Source organism: Schistocerca serialis, chromosome 3 (assembly GCF_023864345.2).
Source record: "Schistocerca serialis cubense isolate TAMUIC-IGC-003099 chromosome 3, iqSchSeri2.2, whole genome shotgun sequence".
Classification (NCBI taxonomy): Eukaryota; Metazoa; Arthropoda; class Insecta; order Orthoptera; family Acrididae; genus Schistocerca; species Schistocerca serialis.
In genome coordinates this window covers 317,497,714-317,525,704 of record NC_064640.1, presented here as the reverse complement: position 1 = coordinate 317,525,704, position 27,991 = coordinate 317,497,714, and the positions used below count along the sequence as shown (strand labels likewise).

Below are 27,991 nucleotides of genomic sequence, written 5' to 3'. Positions count from 1 at the left end.
TTATGACTGAAAGGACTTGAGGCACTAGCAAAGAATTAATCTTAGACACACCAGTTTGTTTATTCAGTCACCACAAAACAAAAGCATAAACTGCTACTTAGGAGTGCTTAGTTTTTGGTCTATTCACTAATAATTATAAGCTCGATTGCATGGAAGTGCATCACCGATGTTCTCAAGGTTAGCTTCATAACTCACAAGAAACTGCTGAATCTGATCCTCTTTTAACAGTGTTCAGTGACTCACTGAAGTATTTCTAAGTGTGAAGCTTCTCCATACAGTTCAGATTCTGAGTTCAGAAGCCAATCAAGTAATGTTAAAGACTCAGAATGCGCATAAAGAATTAATTTCAGTTTATACACTGTAGCTCAAAACTGCTCCAAATCCTCGATTTCACGAACTGCAACTCGCGCCAAAATCATTCAGTCCTGAGGCACCGCTCAGAAATTGACTAAGTTTTGAAGAAACAGGAATTACGCTAAATTAAGCTGACACTTGGGAAACCTGCTTCCCAGACTGACTGAGATTGCTCCTCATGGCACTCACTACATTGAACTACCTGATGTGCTATCGTGCATTTCGTTATGATATTTCCTGTGTCATATGCACTATTGCAGTAGACAATTTTTTTCGACATTTAAATTCTGCAAGTTACATTTAATCTAAATTTACAACAAAGATTCCATTGGCGCGCCGATGCCAGTAACATGTCTGTTATGTCGGGTTTCTAGTTAATATTTAATTTCGGGTTCTCATGTAGCGTAATTTTTAGTGTAATAAAATAAACTCGTTGAAAATTAACGGAAGACAGATATACAGTTTGACATCGCGAAGAGAGTTTTCATTACCATACTTTTGGTGTGTTTCAAATTTAAATACCTCGAGCTAATTGCCCTCAATCAACGTAATTACTATCATGAAGCTTCCAGTGACAGTAATTAGTTCAAAACACATAAATCTATAAATTTTAAGTTGTATTAACAGTATCACGTACTAATCACAAGACATTCCGTTTCATGTGTTCGTGTTTCTTTCCTTTGTTACTTGGAATTAAGTATTAAAATCCATTAACAGTGTACAGCATCGGCCGCCCAAATAAAACCTTGTATTGCAGATGTGTCTATATAATTTGACAGCGTTGGAGTAGAATCACCAGTACCCATCTTACTGATCGCTTTATTCTTTTTTATTTGGAAGATTTCAGTTTTTCTAACAAATTATCCAATTAGATTATAGGTCGATTAGCCATTAGTATCAGAAATTCTAATTTAATATATTCTTTTCTCGTCGCTCACATGATACTAATAGTTAACATCCATACACGTTCTTGATATGGCTGATCTCCCATTAACGTCACTGTTCGACTTGGTAAGCGAGAGGTATGCTAGCAACTAGCACTGCGCACGAGAAATACTGTTCCCAGACAAGTGACCTATTCTTACTTATTCGGCCTGCCGGGTTTCCTGATCACCCTGATCAGTGGCATATCTAGGAGTGTAAGTCTTGAGCACTGTATCCGTCGTGGATGCAGTTTTGTGAGGGGCGAAAGAAAACAGGAAGGACAAAAGGGAAAACGACGAGGAAGGAGTGTGTAGAAGTAACAGGAAGATTCAGAAGAAAAAGAAAACGCAATGGACTAAAGGACACTAAAATTATAACGGGATGGATATGTTGTTGTACGAGGATTGCCCAGAAAGTAATGCACCGCATTCTTTTTCTCATTCTACGAATGCCAATCGTTACGTATGTATTATTTGAAGTCTCCTGACTGAACACGCCGAGTTTTCTTCACTCCCGACAGCTGGAATATCTGCAAGACCGTTTCAAAATGGCGTCTGTAGGTGATGTACGTTACAGGCAATGTGCCGTCATTGGATTTCTCACTTCAGAGAAAGAAACTGTAGGGATTATTCACAAACGCTTATGCAAAGCCTATGGAGGATTTGCTGTCGACAGAAATACAGTGTACGGAGGGTAAGGTCATTAGAAATCGGTTCGGCGGAGCTCCACGATTTGCAGCGGTCGAGGAGACGTTCAAAAATGGTTCAAATGGCTCTGAGCACTATGGGACTTAACATCTGAGGTCATCAATCCCCTAGAACTTAGAACTACTTAAACCTAACTAACGTAAGGACATCACACACATCCATGCCCGAGGCAGGATTCGAACCTGCGACCGTAGTGGTCGCGCAGTTCCAGACTGAAGCGCCTAGAACCGCTCGGCCACGCTAGCTGGCTTGTTTTGGCAGAAAACAGTGTAATAAAGTGACAGTAGCATGTCACACCTGACATGCTGCTGCGAGCTGATGTTATTCGCGAGGACAGACGCATTACGACTCGGCAGTTGGTGGTGCATCTGTCAATGAACAAAGGAAGTTCACACAGTGAAGCACTGGCTCCGCCACCAGGACAAGGATTGGTAGCGACAGGGCATACACGCCTTTTTTTCGCACTGGAGGAAGGCCATAGAACGGAATGGAGATTACGTGGAAAAATAAGATGTGTAGGTAAATCACAATTCTTCCGTGTGTGTAATTCTCGTTATGTTCAATAGAGAACTGTTCAAATGGCTCTGAGCACTATGGGACTTAACATCTATGGTCATCAGTCCCCTAGAACTTAGAACTACTTAAACCTAACTAACCTAAGGACAGCACACAACACCCAGCCATCACGAGGCAGAGAAAATCCCTGACCCCGCCGGGAAATCGAACCCGGGAACCCGGGCGTGGGAAGCGAGAACGCTACCGCACGACCACGAGATGCGGGCAGAGAATTGTTGAAGAAGGAAAAAAAAAAATGCGGTGCATTACTTTCTGGGTAACCCTCGTAGTTGCTGTTGTTGTTCACAGTACTAAAAGTGGTTCGATGCAGCTTTCCATTCCAGTCTGTCCTGTGCAAGCCTCTTCAACACAGCACAGCCACCGCATGCTCCATTCTATAGGTTTGCTTACTGTATTCAAGCTTTGGTCTCCCTCTATAATTTTTACCCTCCAAATTTCCTCCAATTACTAAACTGACAATTTCTTGTGCCTCAGGATGTTTTCTACCGACATATCCATTCTTCAGTCAAGTAATACCAAAAACATCCTATTTCACCAATTCTGTTCAGTAAGGGAGAGTCGTGCCTAGAGGACCGTGCACCTAGGAACATACGTTTTGTGGTCGGTACTTCAGTCTGGTACTGGTTTTAGAATTACATGAAGAAATCCATACTAGAGGCCGCGATCAGCAGTTACAGACATTTTCTACAGTATTCGTTGTTATTTGGCACAAAGCAGTGTTTCCTGCAACACCTGTAAATATTTCGAGTTCTACGTATTCAAGTGCCGTATAATATGCACTCTTAGACAAGAAAACTGCGCACCATGAAGGAATTATCTGAATGGGATGGAAATCGGTAGATGTGATGTGCAGACGAACAACTGATTACAGTTTCAGAAAAATTGGATAATTTATTCAAGAGAAAGAGCTTTACAAATTTAGCAAACCAAAGACGGGTTGGTCCACCTCTGGTTCTTATGCAAACTATTATTCGGCTGGACATTGATTGATAGCGTTATTGGTTATCCTCTTGAGAGATATCATGCCAAATTCTGTCCAATTGGCGCGTTGGGTCGTCAAATCCCGAGCTGGTTAGAGGACACTGTCCATAATGCCCCAAACGTTCGCAGTTGTGGGAGATTGGTATCCCACTGCTGTCTGGGCGTCTCTAGAAGCATCTTCGGCCTGGCTCGGAATGTCATTGACTGGAGTTGTTTTTAGTGATGAGTTTCGCTTAGAATTGAACCCCGTTGAACAGATTGGGATTTGACAATATTACTCGCCAATTAGAATTTGTCACGATATCCCTCAGCGGGACATCCTCTAACTCTATGAACCATTGCCGAGCCGAATAACTGTCTGCGTAAGGGCCAGAGGTGGGGCAACGCGTTAGTGATTTGCTTAATTTGCGAAGCTCTTTCATTTGCATAAATTATCCAGTTTTCATGAAAATGTAGTTGTTTGTTCGCCTGTACATGTACATCACATCTACCGCTTTCCGCCCCATTCGAATGATTCCTTCTTGATGCGTCGTTTTCATCTTTCCTTTGTCACAGAGTGTATTAGTCATTTGGAATATATTGTTAATTCTTCAGTTACAAAATTACATGAAAAATAAAATTCTATATGTTCTTGGAAGCCGGCAGGTGTGGCCAAGCGGTTAAAGGCGCTTCAGTCTGGAACTGCGCGACCGCTACGGTCGCAGGTTCGAATCCTGCCTCGGGCATGGATGTGTGTTATGTCCTTAGGTTAGTTAGGTTTAAGTAGTTCTAAGTTCTAGGGGACTGATGACCTCCGATGTTAAGTCCCATAGTGCTCAGAGCCATTTTTGCTCTTGGAACACCGTAGGAGTGGACGGTTAAGCCATATTTCGTTGGTCGTGCACCATCTTGTACACTGAAACCGAAGAAGGATTTCTACCATGGAACATGTGTACGCTTTTGAATTTCGGTAGAATATTTTTTCCTTGACACGTGATCATGTTGTACCTGGAACATGTTTTAACATTTGGAAACAAACTTTAATTTTCCGAGTAGTTTTCGTAATTTCAGCAAAATAATGCAGCACATAAAAAGTTAATGCCATCATTTAAAAATGTAGTAAGATAATATACTGCGAAAAGCAATACAATACTTTCAAGGACAACGTCATTTTATTCTCAAACCATTGTAAGAGTATGTGATAATTCACACAAAATGAAACATCCATTAAACAGTAAAGGGTGCCCAAACAATCGCATCAGTACACAGTGCACCCCTCCTCTGGCAAAAACGATAGCATCTATTCTCGCATGCAAACGATCACAACTGGCGATCACAGCTGGCGTATATAGACATGTAGTATCCTGCTGAAAAAGCACATCACGTTCCTATCGCAGAAATGGCAGCAGTGGGATAACAGCCTGTGCACTGTAGCGGGCATGGATGTTTTATCCACCAAAAACACCGATCTACTCTCATCATTGTGGACAACAGAGCCATTCCGCCATTCCCACCCTACAGTCAACTCTTTTACGACTCCAGACCAGCAATGCTTAATGGTGTCTGGTGTCAGTGGTAACCAGGGGCTTAATGCTGTAAGCAAACGGTTCCCAATGGCCCATGATGACACAACCGCTGTAACGTATACCCAGAAGTCGTCCCTGGATTAAAATCGACTAAATTCCATTACCGTTGTTTTACTTTAGTTAATGTTTATCTTACAATGTCTTTTCAAGAAACTGTCCATTCCATTCAGCTGCTCTTCCAAGTCCTTTGATGATCACGAGAAACACTGAAGTTTTATTTCTTCTCTGTGACCTGTAATTCCTTTTCCAAAACTCTTCTTTGTTTCCTTTACTGTTTGTTCAGTGTCCCGTTCGAATAACATGAGGGTTAGACTACAAACCTGTCTCACTCTATTCTCAACTACTGTACTTCGACTCGTATAACTGGAGTCTGGTTTCCGTATCAGTTGCGAATAACCTTCCGCTCCCTGCATTTTATTCCTGCTACCTTCAACATTTGAAATAGTGTGTTCTAGGGAACATTGTCAAAACTGCCTCTAAGTCTACAAATGTTATAAACATAGATTTGCCTTTCTTCATCCTGTCTTCTAGGATTTATCGTAGGGTCACTTTAGCCTAGCATATTTCTACGTTTCTCCGGAACTCTACCTTCTCTTTTCCTAGATACGTATCTACTAGTTTCCCACTTTCGTATAAATATTTTGCAACCATGACTTACTAAACCTAGAGTTTGTTAGTGTTCACACCTGTCAGCACCTGCTTTATTTGGAATTGGAATTGATGCAGTCTTATTTGAAGTCTAAGGCTATTTCGCCTGTATCTCATATCTTACATAGATGGTGATATAATTTTGTCTCCTCCGGCTCTCCCAAGGATCTCAGTAATTCTGAGGAAATGTGGTCTACCTTTGGAGCTTTATGCCCATGTACAGTCATGCTCAAAAATATCCGAACGACCTGAATTGAATTTCGCCTGATTCGCATGCAACCCACATAACGCAGCTGTCTAGTATGTCCTCTAATCGCTCCATGGTACAGTCGTTTGACTATTGAAAATATGTCCAACAAGTCACCACTAGAAAACACTGCTCTGTATCGCAATAACTAAAGACGTAAATTAATACTATGATACTACAAATATCAGGGAACACCTTATCACAGGTAAGACTGTCCTAATGGCTTGTAAGCTCACATTTATTACAATAAATGACATACCTGAAATGTTACCACTCTCATTATTACGTCAGATAGGTAATGCACGTAGTAAGTTCGTCGTATTCATGATTTCCTCTTCAGAGTAACATACCGTACTTATTATTTAACACAAAATGACATTAAAAATTTATGTTATTCACGAGCAGTTAGTTGAGAATATGTATGAACTTCAAATGACACGACGAACCGTCTCGTTTTGCATATGGATTCAAACTCAGGTCATGCAGACTAAGCAAGGATTTCGTGACTGACGGAAACTGTCATTCCTGATTAGGCATATAGAGAGTGATATACCTCGATTTTAGACAGTATCAGTTAGCAAATACCAACTACAAGTTACATAACGCAAACATTTTTAACAGACACGAATTCCTATCCAGTACCTATTGTCCCTGTTAACGAACGACGAGAGATGTTAAATATTGCTTCTTAACAAGTAACTTATTTGAAATGCCGTGAGGTAAAGCTTTGTCTTGGACAGGCATTCGAACCCAGAACCTAATAAGATAGACATCGAAGCACAATCAACTGTGACATATCGGATTTTCTGGGCAGTAGGTAGATGTTTTAACTGAAATGACGAGACGAAATATTAATTTTTTCCTTCCCAGGACTCCAACCCAGCACCTATCGCTGTTATATTCTAGGGAAAACGAACATTAAATACGGGTTTGTTGCACCAGCAGTGACATGTGAGCATGTTTGAACTAGAAATAATATGACGAAACGTTCAGTGCTGACTGGGAATAGAGCTCCACACATATCGTTGTTGACTACACACAGAGAGACGTCAGCTACCGAAATTCTCTCCACCGGCAGCTCTCAATAACATCTTGAACTTACAGCGATCTCGCAAATAGTTCTGTGTCTCACAGGGAGTCAAAAACGTCAAATATCTTTAGTGTTGACAACGAATGAAAATACATTAAAAATCGAATTTATTATCCACCAGGAGATAGGTATTCTCAAGCTAGACCTTGATAATACATAATGAAATCTTTAGTGCCGGGCCAGGATTCGATCCCATTCATGCGCAATATGTGGAGATGTTGAGGAATCTGCAGTTTCGAACAAACAACAAATTGTAGCCGCGCTGTATTGTCACGAAGGGATAAAATTCCGCGTTAAGGGCGGTCTGAGTTGCATTCCCAGTTCAGAACCAATTTTATCGACATACAGAAGCTCAGATAAAGATGGAATAAGTGTCCTGTGAGCCTACATAGCTTTTGAATCGTCACTAGAAATAAATAACTAGTATAAGAAAGGTTACTGGTGTTAGTGTTTCTACATGTCGCCACTCCAGACTTTATTATGGCTCAACCTAACGTCTACTTGTTAGAGAAGGAATATCATTTTTAATGTGAAATTCAGACCACAGTGCCATTATATCTTCTCCACCTGGTGTAGCCAGAAGAGAATGGAATCTGTCTCTCCTTATCTAAAATCATTGACCGAAGCTGTAATCGTACCCAGTCCATAGATGTATGAACCCATCATCAGCCCAAAAGACCACCAAATCCTCTTCTAACGGGCTGATTCTTCTATCATAACACCGCTGTACCACACTGGCTGAGAATTCTGACACACAGGCTCCCTGTATCAATTTGCAGCATGTTCAGTAAATTTATTTACTTGGTTGACCGAATCACCATGAACTATCTGCCTCGGCTACCCAGTGCATGCATTCATCATTATTTTGTAATCACCAAAATAAAATCACGAAACTGCGACCAACACAGAACTGCCAACAGTGTAGGATGCAGAAATTAAAATAAGGAGTGTTCCTTTCCACTTGAGCTACACTATTGCGATCGGTTTGTTGAAAACGTCGTGCAGTGCAAAAGAAAAGGTATAGCTGTTTGTCTCTCATAAGTATTGACCTGGTGATAAGCATTATCCCACAGCGCTGTGGAATGCAGAAGTTCTGGGGGAATTGTTGATGACTTCTGGAGCTGTTATAGCTCCGTGTCAGCTAGTGGCGTAATGGTAAGTATCGTGCACGGTAGATAAGGTGTAGTGAGTTCGAGTACTTTCACCGCTGTATTTTTTAAAACGCAATTCTGCTGTCTGCTAAAATTATGAATCTAATGGAACTTGTAACATAATTTCCTTCACTTCTCAATCCAAAATAGTCGTATGTGGAAAAAGGGCTAACTTCTGCGACATTTTGTTCATTTCAGGTTTAATAGACAGCCAGACAGCAGATCCATCTCGAAACTTTTGTATTATGTATGGGTAGTGCGCATCGTGCCAAAATTCGTCGGAAAAGCATTTTCTACATTAGCTGTCGTCTGGTAGTGGCATTTTATTCTTCTTCAAGCCTTGTTTGACACCTTTAACTCAGAACAAGTTTTCTACATGCATGTAATCAATAAACCGCATGTGCATTTTCAGATTGTTATAGATGACATCAGAGAATTCGCATACATCGTAGTTGATAAATTTCTCTCTCATGTTTACTATTGTTTTAACAACATTAAAGGAAACCTTACGAAAATTGTGAACTGTATTATAAAAAATGAAATAAAGCTACCCACGATAACCTTACAACGAAAGACTGTTTTAACAAAACTGAGTATCTGTACACAAACGTACTTCTATCGTCACGAATTGGTAAAATACTACTCACTTAGATTTTGATTGGGTCTGTGTTTAATTAGTATGCTGGGTCATACTCAAGAGGTATGCAAATGTGGCATTTCATAAATACAGTTATGTATTCCTAGAAACCCAAAATTTCCTTGCAGCAGCGGAAGGAGGCGTTACCTGTTGTGCAGCATTGTAAGTTTTTCACCATTTCACAATGAGCCGAAAGTATTTTCTTGCGATTTCCTTATCGATGTTTGATCTGAATGCTTGTAGCTCTTTCACGGAAGGGATAACAACGCTACACTCTGTGAGACTGGAACTGCGAACCATATCAGACGCCTTTTCACAGGTCACCACGTTACCACAGAGCTGGCGAAGAAGTATGTGTCTTAGCTTCCTCTTGCGAGACCAATAGTGGCTAGAACTCGTAAACCGCTATTTGAAGCACGAGATTAGTTGCGATTTCCACGCGGAACGACTTTCCTGCGCTGAAAACCGTAAATTTACAATGTTTTTTTGCACCTCAAGCTATAATAAATCAGATTATTCAATGCAAATGACAGGTAAAATCAAGTGAACTTTGAGGCTTAATTTCGTGCACACCAGGAAGTAACTCGTCGATCACAGAGTTGCCAAACATACATTGCCTTGTTGCCAAATCTCAGTTATAATACCAGCAGGTAGAAGACGAACAGATGTGATCTTACAGCGGGCTGGGAAGTGACCATAGCTCGTGTCTCCAAGTCGCGCCTCCTACGGCCTGGAATACGTAACTAGGTTTAGGGACTGGAGCGTAGTTACTAATAATACTCAGAACTGACTGCAAATTAAGCATCATAAATCAGTAACTCTCATAGTTTTTACATTCCTTTCTTAAGTGTACTCAAAACTAAGAAATTCATTCACAGACGTTTTCGTGCCTCGCCGATAGTCGAGCACAACAAACAAATAAAAAAATAAGAAAAGAATGTGTGTGTGTGTGTGTGTGTGTGTGTGTGTGTGTGTGTGTGTATGTGTGTGTGTGTGTGTGTGTGTGTGTGTGTGTGTGTGTGTGACAGAGATATATATATATATATGTCTCACACACACACCCACCCACACACACATACATACATATATATATATATATATATATATATATATATATATATATATACATATATATATATATATATAAAAATCAAAAATAATGAGAGAGAGAGTAAAAAATTTTAAAGAAATTGAATCATGGTATGTAAAAAATTGTAAAGGAATTTAATCATGGTATGTAATGAAATCTATCATTAAACTGACACGTTCCACATCATTACGAAAAATCGTATTCAAGATCTATGAAACAAGAATTAATCTAATGTAACCTAATCTAATCATATCATATTGATGACTAGCCATGAAGAGTCATGAATTACCGAAGTTTTTGCCAATACCAGTAACCAAATCTAAATTTGAAAATAAAAGACGACAGTTTTTGTAATAATCCGGGACTTCTATCAAGACCCTTTCGTCCCTGTTAACTAACGACGAAAGATGCCTGATATACCTCTATTCTGAAGTAACAAAGTGTTCATGCATTTTAAGATGAAGTGCATGATGTGAAGTTCTGTGACGGAGATACGAACCCTACACGTAATCGGATTGTTAACTAAGTAAAATCAAATGTTACGTATCAGTTTTTCTTACCAGCTGCTAGGAGTTTGACTCTAAAATAAGGATACAAACTTTTGTGCCCAAGCGACAATCGAACTGCTCACCTACCTTGCATCCACGAATATAGCTTAAGTATCAGTTGCTTACTCACCAATAGTAAGATGTGTGCGTGTTTGACCACAAATAACGACACCTATTACGACTGTTGGCAACACATGAACAGACATTAGAAATATACGTTAATTTTCACTAACAGCCCGGTGTGCACGTGATAGGGCTTGAAATGAAATTATGAAAACTTTTTTACTGGATCGGAATTCGGACTCATGCACTTACCTTTGGAGGACACCTAGAGAAGACTGCAGTCTTGAGAAAAGGAACAAAATGATTGAACTATACTGTTCCGAGAGATTCAGATCCTCGAAAGAGGAGATACGAATTCGAATCACAGGCCAGCACCAAATTTTTCAACGTCTCTAGTTCAAGCAAGTACAAGCAAAGTAAGAGCCAAAGTTCCTTTAAATGGCTATCGGTTCATCCAATAAAATAAAATTTTCTAATGTAAGTAAGTCTACTGGCGACTGTATTTCTGTTTACCATGACTTCCGCTATGTCATTTCCTAACGTAAACCAGCTCTGCCCAGTTGGTAATGAACGAACGTGATGTTTAATGTGGATTCTGGATTATAACGTCTTTCTCTTGATGTTACCGGGGGTAAAGTAAATCTGTTTGTGCCTCTTAAAAGTAAATGCCTGAACCCATGTATTGCACCTGTGATAGTTCGTTCCGCCAGACCATTATGGCCACATTTCCCAGCCCCAGGAGTGTGCTGTAACAGGTGATGTGCTTAGCTTACAAAATTAGTCACGGTGAAAAAACGCGAGACTATTAAATGGTTAAGTAGAAGCAAGCTTCTGAAGCGGAGATTATGCTATTCTCATGTCACCAGGATGTAAAGACTCTTCTAGTCATCATAGGCTCGATGTGAAGCCATTTTGAAATTTTCACAAATTCAGCAAATTTCTTAGTTCGAGAAAATCCACTGGGAAGTGTGAAGTTACCGAATAATTCGATTATTACCGTCATTATTACTGTTATTTTCTGCATACCGCTGCTGGAACACTGTGCTTGAAGATCATTTGATGCCTTTTGGTCATTATAGAACTAGTTTCCGATGAACAGGTTCTTTCCCTGTCTACGGAATCCTTTTCATGTTAATATCAAACATCAGTAATAACTCGTAGATTACATTAAAACTAAAGTAATTCATGAAGACGTTACTTGATAACAAAAACGCGCTGCCTTTCTTCATTTACTTGCGCCTAGAAATGGCTATCGAGTACTGCCAAACATAAAAACAAGAGATCTTACTGCCTTCCGATATACGTCGCTATCAGTTGTTCCATATGATTTGGTCGACATGACCTGTTTCAAGTTGTGTATGACAGACAATGTTTTAGAAAATCAGTTGTTTTTCTTTGCAATAAACAGAAAGACTTTCATTCTAAGCTATCCAAGTACAAAATTTTCGCAATATTAGTTCAAATTTAATATTCGCTTCTATAATGTAGGAAAGTATTTCACAGTTGCAAAACTCTCAGCCGACTCATTGACCTTACACTTAGTCGCTGACCATAAATTCTAGCTCAGAGTGACACCAGATTAAGTAACCTAATGTAGAGAAGTCTGTTTGCCAGTGCTCTTTCTCACCGGAAAATACGCAGTTCACTCATTGGGCTCCATAAGAACACTGTAACAGTAATTTCAGTGTGTATTCAATGCATACGGATTAGAATCTAGTGGTGCTCTCTTCCACATCTGTATACAATATGCCTGACCTAAACGGGCCCTTTGTCATTACAGGCCCTGGGCAGTGCAACATCATACTGACAACAGTAATGTGCTTATACTGACAACCTATCTGTTCGTTTTACCTGATTTTGTAATAATTTAAATAAAACAACATGACCTTCCAGTGGGAGACATTTCGTTCGCCTTTTCCTTCTGTGAAATTTGTCAGTAAGCTTTTTGCCTTCCATCCAGTGAAATACGGTAGAGTACGGCCAGTAAATGATTCACAAACCACGATTTAGTGCCGTTAAGACGATTTATTTAAACGTCACAAGACTGCACATAAGTGCAATCGATTTCGAGGTGAAAAGTGTTTGTTATCTTACTTTTGTGACAGGTGGGAATAAATGATTTGCAAAGACTTTTTATTGTACTGAAATAATCTTTTGTCACAAAGTAACGAGGTGTTTTATTCGTATCTATTTTGTAGGAAACTGTAATCGTGATGGAAGATTGTACACCTGAATGTTAGACACAACTGGTAGGAGAAAACGCTGCATATTAACCAAACCCCGCGCCTCCTCCCCGTATCTTCCTATGACACGCGCACTGGATTCTCCTCGCATACCGCTACAGAGCTGTTCCTAGCACAGCTGAGAATTGGCAACATTGTCACAAACATTAGGCAACACTGTGACAGGGCAATCAATTCCGCGTATGGTACTGAATTGACTCGCTAGATTCACTTGATATTCCCTTTCCATTTGAATGACTCGTGCTATATAATCCTCATGTAAACTAAGACACTGAGACAGAAAATTCAGTTTTTTGCCTCAAGAAATGCTGTTCTTCGTATAAGTGCCAACTTTTATTATCTTTCACGATGCGTTATGAGGCTGAGCGACCAATACCACGATGAGAGCGGCGTGCAGGCAGCAGTGTGTCCGTAGCCCGGTGGTACCGCCCGTGTCTTGGGTCAGAACGGCCCGATCAGTCGTCAGTTCTAACCGTGGTAGGGACCAGCGTATGCGAGCTTTTTTTTCTGACATGTTTTATGGAGCTGCGGATTCCCAGAAAAAATTCTGTATCGAAGTCGGAAGAAAACCTTTACACATCAACTCCTCTTGGTAGTTCGACTCAGTAAGTTGTGTTAATGGTCATAGATCTTGGCTTTGTGACTGCCAAGCTGCTTCGCAATACCAGCGTCTCTGAAGAAATTCGAATCGACAATCAGCGATACGAATTTCAATATTGTTCTTCACTTAAGACTCACATGCCAGGTTGATAAGTATGAAGGAAATGAGCCTCCTGATTACTATAGGGCCTCTATGCTAAATTTCCACAGTAGCAATTAGGAACTCCCTGCAGACATTTGCTAACAGCGGCTCTAGCAACTTACATTTTCTCTGGGTAGCTTCAAATATGGGCAATTTTGTCGCCTTAAATCCAATTGAATATTTTAAATATCACTTGTCAACAGCGTTCACTGCTCCATTAATTAAGGTATAGACCTCAAAACAAGCAGTTTATCTGAGTAGCTATAAATCAGGTTCTGATAGGTATTGACACAATATTTTGCATCTATTTACCATAGGGAATCAAAGAAAGAAATCAAGCACATTGCACTGCATTTACTCTCTGTGCCTTGACTAACACATATGAATGCATGACAATAATAAATTATTTGAGGAACCTCCCGTGAAAGGAAAAAGAACAGAATGTGACGCTTTAATTGTAGTGCACTGTATCAGAAACAATGAAGTTAATTCTGTGCCACATTGATGTATTGCATTCTAGTATAATAAAATAATCATCAAATAAAAACGGTTTTTTGCCTCTTTTGCTATCAAGAGTGAAACACAAATCGTAGACAGATTTTATGGGTCACCACTCAACAACATTAAATCATTTTACATGGTCGAGAGTGCGGAGTGGAGCAGACATTGTCGGCAAAAGGCGAGACAATGCAGTGCCTCAGCCCCCGCCGGTGGGCAGTAAATGGGTCCCAGAGAACTCAGACGCATGCGGTGTTCAGAGGCAGATGGTCGGCAAAGAAATCTTTCGCTAAAACATTGTTGGGCCAAACTATTATTACCAATGTGACAGAAAGCGAAATCTATTGTAGATTCTCTAGAATTACACTCATAGCTTAAGCACCGAGAGGAAAGGGGCGATAAAAACTTTGTCGACGTGTCCTTTTAGTTACCTGACGTCGTATTAGTTAGTCTCTCGTTTTACCTCAAGACTACGGTCGTAGTCAAGAATAAAGTACTAAGACTGAAGTCAAGACTTCCTCTGGGATGTGCCGCAGTCTACAATGTTGCCATGTCGAGCATATTGCCGGACATAGGATTCTGAGAGGAGCACGACTGTATTGCCCACCTTACGTGACAGACTCGGCGGTCAATTCTTTTGCTGTAAAACTGTATCTACAACACATATTGCACGCTGAAGACCCAGAAGAATTAAAAAACAAAAGTAGTTTATGAGAGCAACGTTAACTATAGCGTTCGAAGAATTCATAGTATTGTATACGTGTGTGTAAATTCCTTCCAATTCCCACCCAAGGAAGACAAGGATACACTGTCTAGCTTCAATATTATAAATTCGCCTCAGTTTGCGGATGAACTCAGAATTAGGTTGATAATCATTTTGAATATTTAGCAGTACTCTACCCATTGGTGTTAAACTCGTTTTCAACCAATGATTCCCACAGTTACAGGAACACTACTTGTGATACCTCATAGACAAAATATTTACGCAGTGCTATCAGACGAAAAGTTCAACCTGACACAAACTGTGGGAAGTTTGTTTTACAACCTTCATACCTTGGCAATGAACTTTTCCCTACTTGAGATGTCTGTGAACGTTGCTGCTTGAGATGATTTAGGACGAAACTAAATTCCTTCAGCTACGACAATGTTTAAAGAAATCGTCTTAACAGCACTAAATCGTGGTTTCTGAATCGTTTACCTGCCGTACTCTGCAGCTGAAAGGCAAAAAGCTTACTGACAAATTTCACAGAAGGAAAAGGGGGACGAAATGTCTCCCACTGAAAGATCATGTTGTTTTATTTAAATGATTACAAAATGAGGTAAAACGAACAGTCAGGTTGTCGTATAATCACATTACTGATGTCAGTATGATTTTGCACTGCCCAGGGCCTGTAATGCCAAAGGGCCCGTTTAGGTCAGGCATATTGTATAGAGAACTGGAAGAGAGAGCACCACTAAATTCCACAATCCGCATGAAATTGCATACACACAGAAATTACTGTTATAGTGTACTATTGGAGCCCAATGAGTGAATTGCATTTTTTTCCGGTGAAAACGAGCACTGGCAAACAGTCTTCGCTACATTAGGTTACTTAAACTGGCGTCACTCTGAGCTAGAATTTATGGTCTGTGACTAAGTATAAGGTCAATGAGTTGGATGCGGGTTTTGCAACTATGAAATACTTTCCTGCATTATAGGAGTGAATATTAAATCTGAACTAATAATGCGAAAATTTCGAACTTGGATAGCTTAGAATGAAAGTCATTCTTTTTATTGCAATGGGAAAGAATTGATTTTCTAAAACATTGTCTGTCATACACAACTTGAATCAGGTCATGTCAAACAAATCATATGGAAGAATTGAGATCGACGTATATCGGAAGGCAGTAAGATCTCTTTGCCTTTTGGCAACGCACACACACACACACACACACACACACACACACACACACACACACACACACACACACACACACATTCTTTTATTTTTATTTGTTTGTTGTGCTCGACTATCGGCAAGGCACGAAAACGTCTGTGAATGAATTTCTTAGTTTCGAGTACACTTACGAAAGAAATATAAAAGCAACTATGAGAGTTAGTGATTTATGATGCTTAGTTTGCAGTCAGTTCTGAGTATTATTAGTAGCTACGCTCCAGTCCCTAAACCTACTTACAGAAATGCGAATCAGACGCATTACGTATTCCAGGCCGTAGGAGCCGCGACTTGGAGACAAGAGCTATGGTCACTTCCCAGCTCGCTGTAAGATCGCATCGGTTCGTCTTCTTCCTGCTGGTATTTTAACTGAGATTTGGCAACAAGGCAATGTATGTTTGGCAACTCTGTGATCGACGAGTTACTTCCCGGTGTGCACGGAATTAAGCCTCAAAGATCATTTGATTTTGCCTGTCATTTCCATTGAATAATCTGAGTTGTTATCGCTTGAGGTGTAAAAAAACATTGTAAATTTACGGTTTTCAGCGCAGGAAAGTCGTTCCGCGTGGAAATCGCAACTAATCTCGTGCTTCAAATAGCGGTTTACGAGTTCTAGCCACTATTGGTCTCGCAAGAGGAAGCTAAGACACATACTTCTTCTCCAGCGCTGTGGTGACGTGCTGACCTGTAAAAAGGTGTCTGATATGGTTCGCAGTTCCAGTCTCACAGAGTGTAGCGTTTTAATCCCTTCTGTGAAAGAGCTACAAGCAGTCAGATCAAACGTCGATAAGGAAACGCAGGAAAATACTTTCGGCTCATAGTGCAATGGTGAAAAACTTACAATGCTGCACAACAGGTAACGCCTCTTTCCGCTGCTGTTAGGAAATTTTGGGTTTCTAGGAATACATAACTTTATTTATGAGATGCCACGTTTCCATACCCTTGAGTATGACACAGCATACCAATTAAACACAGACCTAATCAAAATCTAAGTGAGTAGTATTTTAACAATTCGTGACGATAGAAGTACGCTTTTCTTTTGCACTGCACGAAGTTTTCAACAAACCGATCACAATAGAGTAGCTCAAGTGGAAAGGAACACTTCCTATTTTAATTTCTGCATCCTACCCTGTTGGCAGTTCTGTGTTGGTCGCAGTTTCATGATTATATTTTGGTGATTACAAAATAATGATGAATGCATGCACTGGGTAGCCGAGGCCGCTAGTTCATGGTGATTCGGTCAACCACGTAAATAAATTTACTGAACATGCTGCAAATTGATACAGGGAGCCTGTGTGTCAGAATTCTCAGCCAGTGTGGTACAGCGGTGTTATGATAAAAGAATGAGCTCCTGAGAAGAGGATTTGGTGGTCTGTTGGGCTGATGATGGGTTCATATATCTATGGTCTGGGTTCGATTACAACTTCGGTCAATGGTTTTAGATAGGGAGAGACAGATTCCATTCTCTTCTGGCTACACCAGATGGAGAAGATATAATGGCACTGTGGTCTGAAATTCACATTAAAAATGATATTCCTTCTCTAAGAAGTAGACGTTAGGTTGAGCCATAATAAAGTCTGGAGTGGCGACATGTAGAAACACTAACACCAGTAACCTTTCTTATACTAGTTATTTATTTCTAGTGACGATTCAAAAGCTATGTAGGCTCACAGGACACTTATTCCATCTTTATCTGAGCTTCTGTATGTCGATAAAATTGGTTCTGAACTGGGAATGCAACTCAGACCGCCCTTAACGCGGAATTTGATCCCTTCGTGACAATACAGCTCGGCTACAATTTGTTGTTTGTTCAAAACTGCAGATTCCTCAACATCTCCACATATTGCGCGTGAATGGGTTCGAATCCTGGCCCGGCACTAAAGATTTCATTATGTATTATCAAGCTCTAGCATGAGAACACCTATCTGCTGGTGGATAATAATTTCGATTTTTAATGTATTTTCATTCGTTGTCAACACTAAAGATATTTGACGTTTTTGACTCCCAGTGACACATAGAACTATTTGCGAGATCACTGTAAGTTCAAGATGTTATTGCGAGCTGCCGGTGGAGAAAAATTCGGTAGCTGACGTCTCTTTGTGTGGAGTCAACGACGATATGTGTGGGGCTCTATTCCCAGTCAGCACTGAACTCTTCGTCATATTATTTCTAGTTCAAACATGCTCACATGTCGCTGCTGGTGCAACAAACCCGTATTTAATGTTCGTTTTCCCTAGAATATAACAGCGATAGGTGCCGGGTTGGAGTCCTGGGAAGGAAAAAATTAATGATTCGTCTCGTCATTTCAGTTAAAACATCTAGCTACTGCCCAGAAAATCCGATATGTCACAGTTGATTGTACTTCGATATCTAATTAGGTTCTGGGTTCGTATCCCTGTCCAACACAAAGCTTTACCTCACGGCATTTCAAATAAGTTACTTGTTAAGAAGCAATATTTAACACCTCTCGTAGTTCGTTAACAGGGACAATAGGTGCTGGGTAAGAATTCGTGTCCGTTAAAAATGTTAGCGTTATGTAATTTAAAGTTGGTATTTGCTAACTGATACTGTCTAAAATCGAGGTATATCACTCTCTGTATGCCTAATCAGGAATGACTGTTAGTTTCCGTCAGTCACGAAATCTTTGCTTAGTCTGCATGTGACCTGAGTTTGAATCCATATGCAGAACGAGACGGTTCGTCGTGTCAATTGAAGTTCATCCATATTCGTAACTAGCTGCTAGTGAATAACATAAATTTTTAATGTCATTTTGAGTTAAATAATAAGTACGGTATATTACTTTGAAGAGGAAATCATGACTACGACGAACTTACTACGTGCATTACCTATCTGACGTAATAATGAGAGTGGTAACATTTCAGGTACGTCATTTATTGTAATAAATGTGAGCTTACAAGCCATTAGGACAGTCTCACCTGTGATAAGGTGTTCCCTGATATTTGTAGTATCGTAGTAGTACTTTACATCTTGAGTTATTGCGATACAGAGCAGTGTTTCCTAGTGGTGACTTGTTGGACACATTTTCAATAGTCAAACGACTGTACCAAGGAGCGAATAGAGGACATACTAGACAGCTGCGTTATGTGGGTTGCATGCGAATCAGGCGAAATGCAATTCAGGTCGTTCGGATACTTTTGAGCAGGACTGTACATCTTCCAGTGTTTAGGCAAACTCTGCCGGCAGTACCATATCTCCTGTAACATTTTCACCTACTGCCTCTTCTCTTTCTTCGACATTTTCCTCAAGTGCGTTCCCTTTTATAGACTCTGTATATATTTCTTCTACTGTTCGGCTTTCCATTCATTACTTAATACTGGTTTGCAATCTGAGTTCTTGACATTCTTATAGCCTCTTCTCGTTTCTCAATTGTCTGTTTAATTTTCCTATAGGTGGCATTCCTCGGTTTTGTATTCTTCTACAACCTTGAATTTCTTGCTTCTGCATTATATTGTCTGTTAATCTCATTTTAGACGTCTATATTCCATTTCGCTTGCTTTATATCTGCTGTTTTCATATTTTCTAGTTTCGTTACTTAAATTCAGTCTCTCCTGTGTGATACATGGGTTTCTAATAGGCCTTGTCTTTTTACCTATTTCATACTCTGCTACCTTCACCATTTCATCTCCCAACGCTACTCATTCATTTTCTATTGTATTCTTCTGTTTCCGTACTGTTGCCTAATGATCTCTCTGCAACTCTCAACAACCCCCGGTTCCTTTAATTGATCCAGGTCACAGCACACATCTGCCACTTTAAAAGTCTTACAGCGAAAATTTTGTTTATAAATCTGATCGATCTGAAAACCTTCCAGTGTTCCTAAGTCTTTTCCATTTACACAACCTTCTTTCATGTTCCTTAAACCAATAGTAAAGTGATGGTTAAATTATACTATGTGCAAAATTCTACCAAACGGCTTCCTCATTCATACCTTTCACTCAGTCCATATTCTCCTGTTACTTTTCCTTCTCTTCTGTTCTCTACTACCGAATTCCAGTCACCCATCAGAATAAAATATCCAGCTCCTTTAAGTATTGTACTCCAAAAACTTCCTTTATCTCATGATTCCCTCTCGCTTCATCGTCTGCGGAGCTAGGTGACCGACTGATGTGTACTAATGTGGTGGGCGTTGGTTTCGTGTATATCTGCCGTAAGACAACGCATTCGCTATGCAGCTCATAGTAGCTTACCGCATTCCAATTTTTTTAAATTCATTATTAAGCCTATCCCTACATTGCTCAATTCTGTATTAATAGTCCTGCACTGACCTGACCAGAAATTCTGTTCTTCCTAAGAATTTTTAACATCGTGTAGCCCCGTCAACAACTGGGCTAATTAAACATATAACACGTCAGCGTCAGTTGCAAACTGAGGCTGACGTATTATATGTCTAGTCTTCCTGCCACGAAAGTACACTAATTTACACTATACGTGACATCGGCCTATCCATTTTCTTTTTTAAGTACTCTAACGTACCTATCCAATGAAGAGATCTAGCGTTCCACGCTCCGACACACGGAATACCTGTTTGTTATTCCTGTTAACGAATTCCTCCTGAGCAGTTTCCGCCCAGAGATCCGAGTGGTGGACTATTTTACCTCCGTAACATTTTACCCAAGAGTGTAGCATCATCATTGAGCCTACCAGTAGAGCCGTATGCTCTCGGGAGTAAAAAAAATTGATCATGTTTCGGACTGCTTTCAGCCGTTCACAATACCAGCACAGTAAGAGCATGTTGAATCGTCAATCATCCAAGCTGTTACTCTTACAATTACTGAAAAGATGCTCCCCTTCTTCAGCAACACCGGGTTGGTCTGGCTTCTTCACATTCCTCCTTTATTGTGGGTGAACCTTCCATTCTAATATCTATAGGGAGTAGATAAAAATATGAAAATACCACAGACAACAAATGGTTCAAATGGCTCTGAGCACTATGGCACTTAACATCTGTGGTCATCAGTCCCCTAGAACTTAGAACTACTTAAACCTAACTAACCTAAGGACATCACACACATCCATGCCCGAGGCAGGATTCGAACCTGCGACCGTAGCAGTCGCGCGGTTCCGGACTGAGCGCCTAGAACCGCTAGATCACCGCGGCCGGCCACAGACAACACATTACCACGGTGTAGGAAAACCGCTAACATCCAAAACAACTTCCATTCGTCTCGGAATGGATAAATACAGGTCCTGTATGGTTTTCAAGGGAATCTTATGACATTTTTCAAAATGTTCAAATGCATGTGAAATCTTATTGGACTTAACTGCTAAGGTCATCAGTCCCTAAGCTTACACACTACTTAACCTAAATTATCCTAAGGACAAACACACACACCCATGCCCGAGGGAGGACTCGAACCTCCGCCGGGACCAGTCGCACAGTTATGACATTATTCCTGCAAAACGGTTATAAATTAATGTAGCAATGACGGAGGTGAATAGAGATCACTCACCATCTCTCGAAAAACGACCACTGGTGACTATGGTTCCCAGGGGGCATGTGCACTTCATTCTCGTGTTCACAAAATCAGTCCTGGACGATACTAGCTGTGTGACTAGGTGCGCTGTCATTTTGGAACACAGCATCACCATTGGAGAATAAGTACTGTATCATGGAATCGACCTGACCGTCAGAACGGTCACATAATCCTTGGCAGTAATGTGACCTTGTAGAGTAACCATGGGAATCGTGGAATACCACGATATGGCTGTCCAAACCATCACCGAACCGCCGCCATATTTCACACTTGGCATGTAAACTCGGTCAGAATTTTGAAATAGTGTACAACAAGACTTATCTAACCAAATGACTTTCTTACGTTGCTCCACAGTCTATTTTATGGGCATTTCTGTCGCTGGTGAGTGGGCTTTGAATTCCAGCTCGCCGTGCAACTCGCTGCTGACGGAACTTCCTTCGTGTTGTTTTGGTGCTTCCATGATTCTCTAGCGTGATATACAATTCAGAAGTCATTTTTGCAGTTCTCGTCCTCTTACTTTATCGCCACAGTTCTCTTCACTGATCATCTGTCACGATCACTCAGCACACACTGTCTTCAGTGTTGTGACGTAGCGGATGATGTTTTTCCACTTTTCCTGTATGGATTATAAATCTTAGATATGATGTCTTCTGAAACACCAAACACCTCGTACATATTGGTTACTGAAGCACTCAACATAAGAATACCAACAATGTGCCCAAATCCGATTTCACTTAACTCCGATATAATGCACTTCCGACTACGTACGATTCTGCTCTGACCACGACTGACACAACATACTGAAGATATTGCACCGGTGCCATTCGTGATCAAATACAACTGAGCAACCAGCAGACCTGGATAGGATATGTATTTATGTTCAAGCGTTCCGTGTTTCAATATTTTTGACCAGAAAAATTCTTATATGTCGCTGGGACACGCGAGCCTCCCCACCTCGGCAAGTTTCATGATGTTCATGAAGGGGGGGGGGGGGATGCATATGTATGACAGGAGATCATGACAAGAATCTGAGTAGACTCTTTCCGGTAACAGTTTCGTAAGAGCTGTATTTATCTGGTATGGAGACGCTTAGTACTTGTTTTCTGCTGTTAGATGGAAAATCTTGCTTTATGCAGAGTAATCCAAGGCAAAAAGTGTAAATAATGTTTTTACTCTTATTGTTTTATTATTACGACATTTATCTAAGCAGCAATGAAAAATGAATCATGTTATTTTTACGAACAACTATGGACTGTATGTTGTTTCATACATTACATTCTACGACACAAAAAATAAATACTGAAATCTGGACAGTTTACTTCATTGTAAAGTCATGTTCATCTCAGTAAAGGGATGAAATTGCTGGTCGGCGATAATTATTAAAGAAATATGTTAGATGGTGACGGAAAGGTATCGGTGTGGGGTAATGTGGTTCGTAGAACCGAAGTTTATCGTGGGGCCTAGTTACCTTAGTTATGCCAGTGCCCGAGTCACAGTGACAGCCATGACATACACAACATTGACGGCCAGATTACAAGTGCCACCACTGACATCGGCTCGACGTTTCGTGAATATGCTCGAGATATATCATAGTACTGAAGCTAGCGGAGTGCTATTTTCCACAGATAGGACATCAAAGAGCGGTCAGCTCTGACAATTTTAGTATGCCCGACTACAGCGGGTACCGACAGCAGCGATGGTCAGAGATGATGGAAGTCACTAGCAGGGAGGTGACAGGCGACGATCAGCCGCAAGAGGCAAGACCAGATAGTGATGTGGGCGTTGGTACTATGGCTGGCGGACAGCCTCTGCAATTTTTTGCGTGCTGCCTGAAGCGTCTTGTCAGTCACATCCTAACAATTCTGCTTTATTTTGGGACTATCTGATTTTCCACTATTGGTATACATTGAGTTCACAGCTGGCGACGTTTACTCTGTTTATGGTCTACTCCAAGTAAGGGCTACGTTTAGTGTCCGACGTGCATGATTCAGGTATTTATGCAAGCTCGTGTGCCACCTCATCACGTAACGCGACAGCAGCGTTCTTAGCGTATTAAATTAAAACTATAGCGTCTGTGAAATTATTGTTTATGGGGTAGATGGTGCCTCTTTTCCCGTACCACACGCTAACAAATTGTGGTTAAAAATGCACGTTTTTATAGTACATTCATTTTATGTTCAACCTATCTTCAAAAGATTACTTTGATTTACGTGTCGTGGCATGATTTCTCTGCTTTAGACGGTTTATAATAACTATCTTAAAAACTTCCGTTGCAGAATTCTGCAGCTCCTGGTTGTCTCTCCCACCAATGACCGGATCGAAACCAGGAGCGGGTCGGATCCAGCCCACAGGCCACCGGTTACCCACCCGTGCTTTAGGCATTCCTATCTCGAGTGGACAGAAAATTGGCACGAGGTACCCAACCTACCGTGTGTTTACTGATGCATCGCACTTAGTGAGGGTGCTACTGATCCAAAGTTTCTTGAAATTAGGCTTACAACACACTTTGGGTGTATGTGAGGATCTATACAAGCTGAAAAGTCTGATTGCGACAACAAATAGCCTCCCTGATGGCCAGTAACTCCACCGTGCAGACAGACGATCCAGGCTACAATGCAAACATTTAGTTTGTGTCGTTAGAGGGCCTGAAGAAGTTGTATCCCACACCAGGCTCACCTTTAAAACCATCTGAATAGCTGCAAGCATACTGTGGCCAGTGTTGGGTAACAAAGGGCTCCATTACTCATGATTAATTGGCAAGCAGGACAGCGGACAAGTCATGCAGATTCCGAAATGATCGTGCCGAGCCTCCGGGCCGTCAAAGTCTCCCCTCGGTCAAACTAAGATACATCGCATGCCTTACCCATTATACACACGGACAGCATGCTCACTGATACTACATGCATCTGTTACTTGGTGGAGAAGACGCCTCAGTTTTTCATAATGTGTAGATAAGGACTTTACATCACGGTGCACTAATAACAACTCTGACACATGCTTCCGGGTGGCTTGCAGGTGGGCGTATGGAAAGTTTTCCCCCCAACTGTGGCAAGCGAGAGTGACACAGTTTTCCGCGAAGCAGCACAGCTCAGGGATGATTAAGATTTTGAGTAGTTGAACTGGTTCTAACGTATTATTGGTAAAGTACAGGAGATTATAAATTAAAGATTTTTCTGGTATTACAGACGTATGGAAAACAGAGTAGGAATATTCTTGTAGAGGAAATATTACTGAGGTGGTGACGGCTCTGGAACAATTAACGCTCCATCTTAAACGATGAAACGTAATGACTGTAGTGAACAGTTGAGAGCAGAAGGAAAAAGAGAGTGATGTACAAGGCCAGTGCTGCCAGCAGAGAAAAGTAAACTTAGTAGTTACAACATTGGCGTAGAACTCTACAATTTATGTTGAAGTTGCTATAATGATTCTTCTAACAAGGATATGTCGACGAAGACACCTGAGTAACGTAATAAAAGAAAAAAGTGATAGTCACAGTGCTACTACTGAAAACAGATAGGGTATGTTTTAGGCAAAATTAAAATAGCTACAGGTGCTAGCAGCAACTAAAATTAAGCAATAAGTATAGTAAAGGCTACTGTAATTTGAACAATAGGTGAAGGCACAAGTACGAAGGTAATTACTGTATTAACACAACTGCATAATAATGTTAAGAGTATAGAGAATGTTACACTTGTTTAGTAGCATACTAAAGGAAGCAGTGTTAAGTTTACTGCTTGGCTCGCGTACTGTTACTTAATGTTATTTAGCTGTCATATTTTTGACTGTCTTTTTTCTAGCTGTAATCTTGATAATTACTCTACCATCCTGGATACACAGTCTCTGAATGCCAAAATGGGATGCAGTGTTGACTTAATCTTTAGTTGTTCGCGTGTCATATTTTCTGTTATTGTTAACCCTGTCTTTGCTAAATTTTTCTTCTGGCTAAGAAGCTCCACTCTTTTTCGGTATGGGACAAAATTTACTATAGTTTGTCGAGGTTCGGTAGCACCTTATATCCTTCATCCCGCCCACTGGCTCCTGAGTGCCCGCCTTACTTACTTTCATGCCTAATATTTCATGCGCAGTGTGTATAGGCAATTTGTCTGTATGTTCCACCTCATTCTCTGCTTCGACAAATAGTGTCATGCTATTTCGTCTTTGATACTGGTCCATCCCATCCCATCCTAGGCGAAAATTTTTCTCCCAGATCGCGGGTCTTTTCCTTATAATCAGACACAGCCTTTTTAGAGCACTAATATCTGCAGTTTTACTTACAACTTTTTCACGAATTTTGACTGAGATTGCTGCCGATCCTGTGTCTGTTATAGTGTACGCAATCAGACCGAGTGTAGCTCGGTTGTGGAGCACAGCACTTACCTCGGAGTGGACCAGTTCACCTATGCATGGAATCGAGGCCTCACCTCCCACCACAGGCCTGGCTACGGCACCTCTCGCTGTGCTGCTGCTGGACGTGCTGTTACCAGATTTCTGGTTTACCATTTATTCCTGTGTTGGTATTGGTGGAGTATAGAAAATGTAGTACTACTACGATGAGCACTGCTGGTTACACAGGTTCCACTAGCAATAAACAACGGCGCTTGGTAGAACACCATCTACTTCGACGAACGTTTTCGAGGCGAACTTAACAAACATTACACTACTGCCGCCATCGTATGTTAGAAAGACATAATCAGAAACTATTTCTCATGTTTCAGCTGACGAATTGAACAAATTTTTCTCACACTAGTCGATCCTCATGCTGCAAGGAACTATCGCCTGCAAGAATCCCCCGATCACGTAACTAACCACGACACTTCCCACCTAAACGCGTAACAATAAATACAACAAGGAAAGCATAATGAGAGTCTTTTCTGACCCCTACACAACTATGATGTAACCATAGCCATGACAAACAATATTGCAGATAGCTTAGTAACTGTTTTAAGACATGTTTAGCTCTCGTGACTGGAACATATCCCACGCAATCCTAAGGTCTAAAATCCACTATCATCTTGTGTTTACCAACCATTCAGCATATTATAAGGTGCATCCAAAGCTATGAAACACAGGGTGGTTCAGGGATGATGGAGAAGGGAATACTGACTTGGAATCGATCGGGTTGAAAGTTATAAAGAAAAATCGTTTTGATTCCTGTGGCAGTTCAATACATGTACCGATACTGTTGTTGCTAAGACTGCAGGGTACGAAACTTTCAAAATCAGTGGTATGGATCAAAAGAAGAGAAAAATTCGATTAAATACGGGCTTTAAAATGTGTACCTTAAGAGCTATAGGCACTGCTTCAGTAGAATACCTGTTTTTAACGGTAGGGAAGATGAACAAGTGCTCGTTGCTCTTAAGGTACGCATTTTTGAGCCTCCGTTCTCTAGAATTTTTTTCTTGTTTTAGTTCATACTACCTCCTCTGAAAGCTGCATACCCTACAGTCTTAACAAAAACTGTACCGGTACATGTATTCCACTGTCAGATGTATCAGAACAATTTTCAACGCCGTTGTTTCTGGAACAGGGTCTCCTACCTCAAAGCGATGCATTTACCCTTCTCCATCGTTCCTGAACATTTGAAACATCACGGAATCACCCTCTATATTTTTCAGGACTAGATTACTGAACACTTATACTGATTCAACATATATGTAAAATATCAGTCCAGTTTTCCTAAACGTCTTAGCACAAACACTGCATCAAATAAGATAGCTGATGAACCTTAAATATGCCATGGAAAACGGCGCTGCCCAAATTTTAACACTAGTAGACTTCAGAAAAGCGTTTGGTAACGTCAACTTCGACAAAATGCTGAGAACAATAAGGTAGCTAAAAGATTCGTATAGTACACTGAAGTGGTTTGAAAACTACTTGAAAAACAGACAGCAGTGTGTAGTCTGTGAGAACGAAAAGTCGTTCTGGAAGCATGTTCGTGCAGGAGTGCCACAGATATCAATAATAGATCCATTTTTAATTTCTCTGTATGTCAATTTAATAAATGAACTGAATTTCACAGTCTGGAAATTTATTAACAAATTTGTTTCTAAGTCATTAACCAATGGAACACTGAATACTATTTTTATTATTGGGTTGGAAGTAACACTTTTTACTCAATTCCCAGACTGTAATGACCAGGTCATTCAATATATGGTTCAAATGGCTCTGAGCACTAAGGGACTTAACTGCTGTGGTCATCAGTCCCCTAGAACTTAGAACTACTTAAACCTAACTAACCTAAGGACATCACAAACATCCACGCCCGAGGCAGGATTCGAACCTGCCACCGCAGCGGTCGCGCGGTTCCAGACTGTAGCGCCTAGAACCGCTCGGTCACCCCGGCCGTCCATTCAATATAAGCTTCATGTAGATGATGTCTTGATGATACTAAAATGTAGCGCAAACGACATAGCTGTCCTCGTACAACGATCCTGTTCTATGCATCCCAAAATTATCCTTACCACCAAAACAGAAGAAAATGACTCTCTTAACTATTTA

General features: G+C 40.7%; 1 protein-coding gene across 1 annotated transcript in view; it reads left to right on the top strand.

Annotated features, from left to right (window-relative positions):
- The window catches only part of LOC126470803 (coiled-coil domain-containing protein 63), a 301,892-nt gene that overhangs the window by 168,875 nt on the left and 105,026 nt on the right, over positions 1-27,991 (top strand). The window lies entirely within an intron of this gene.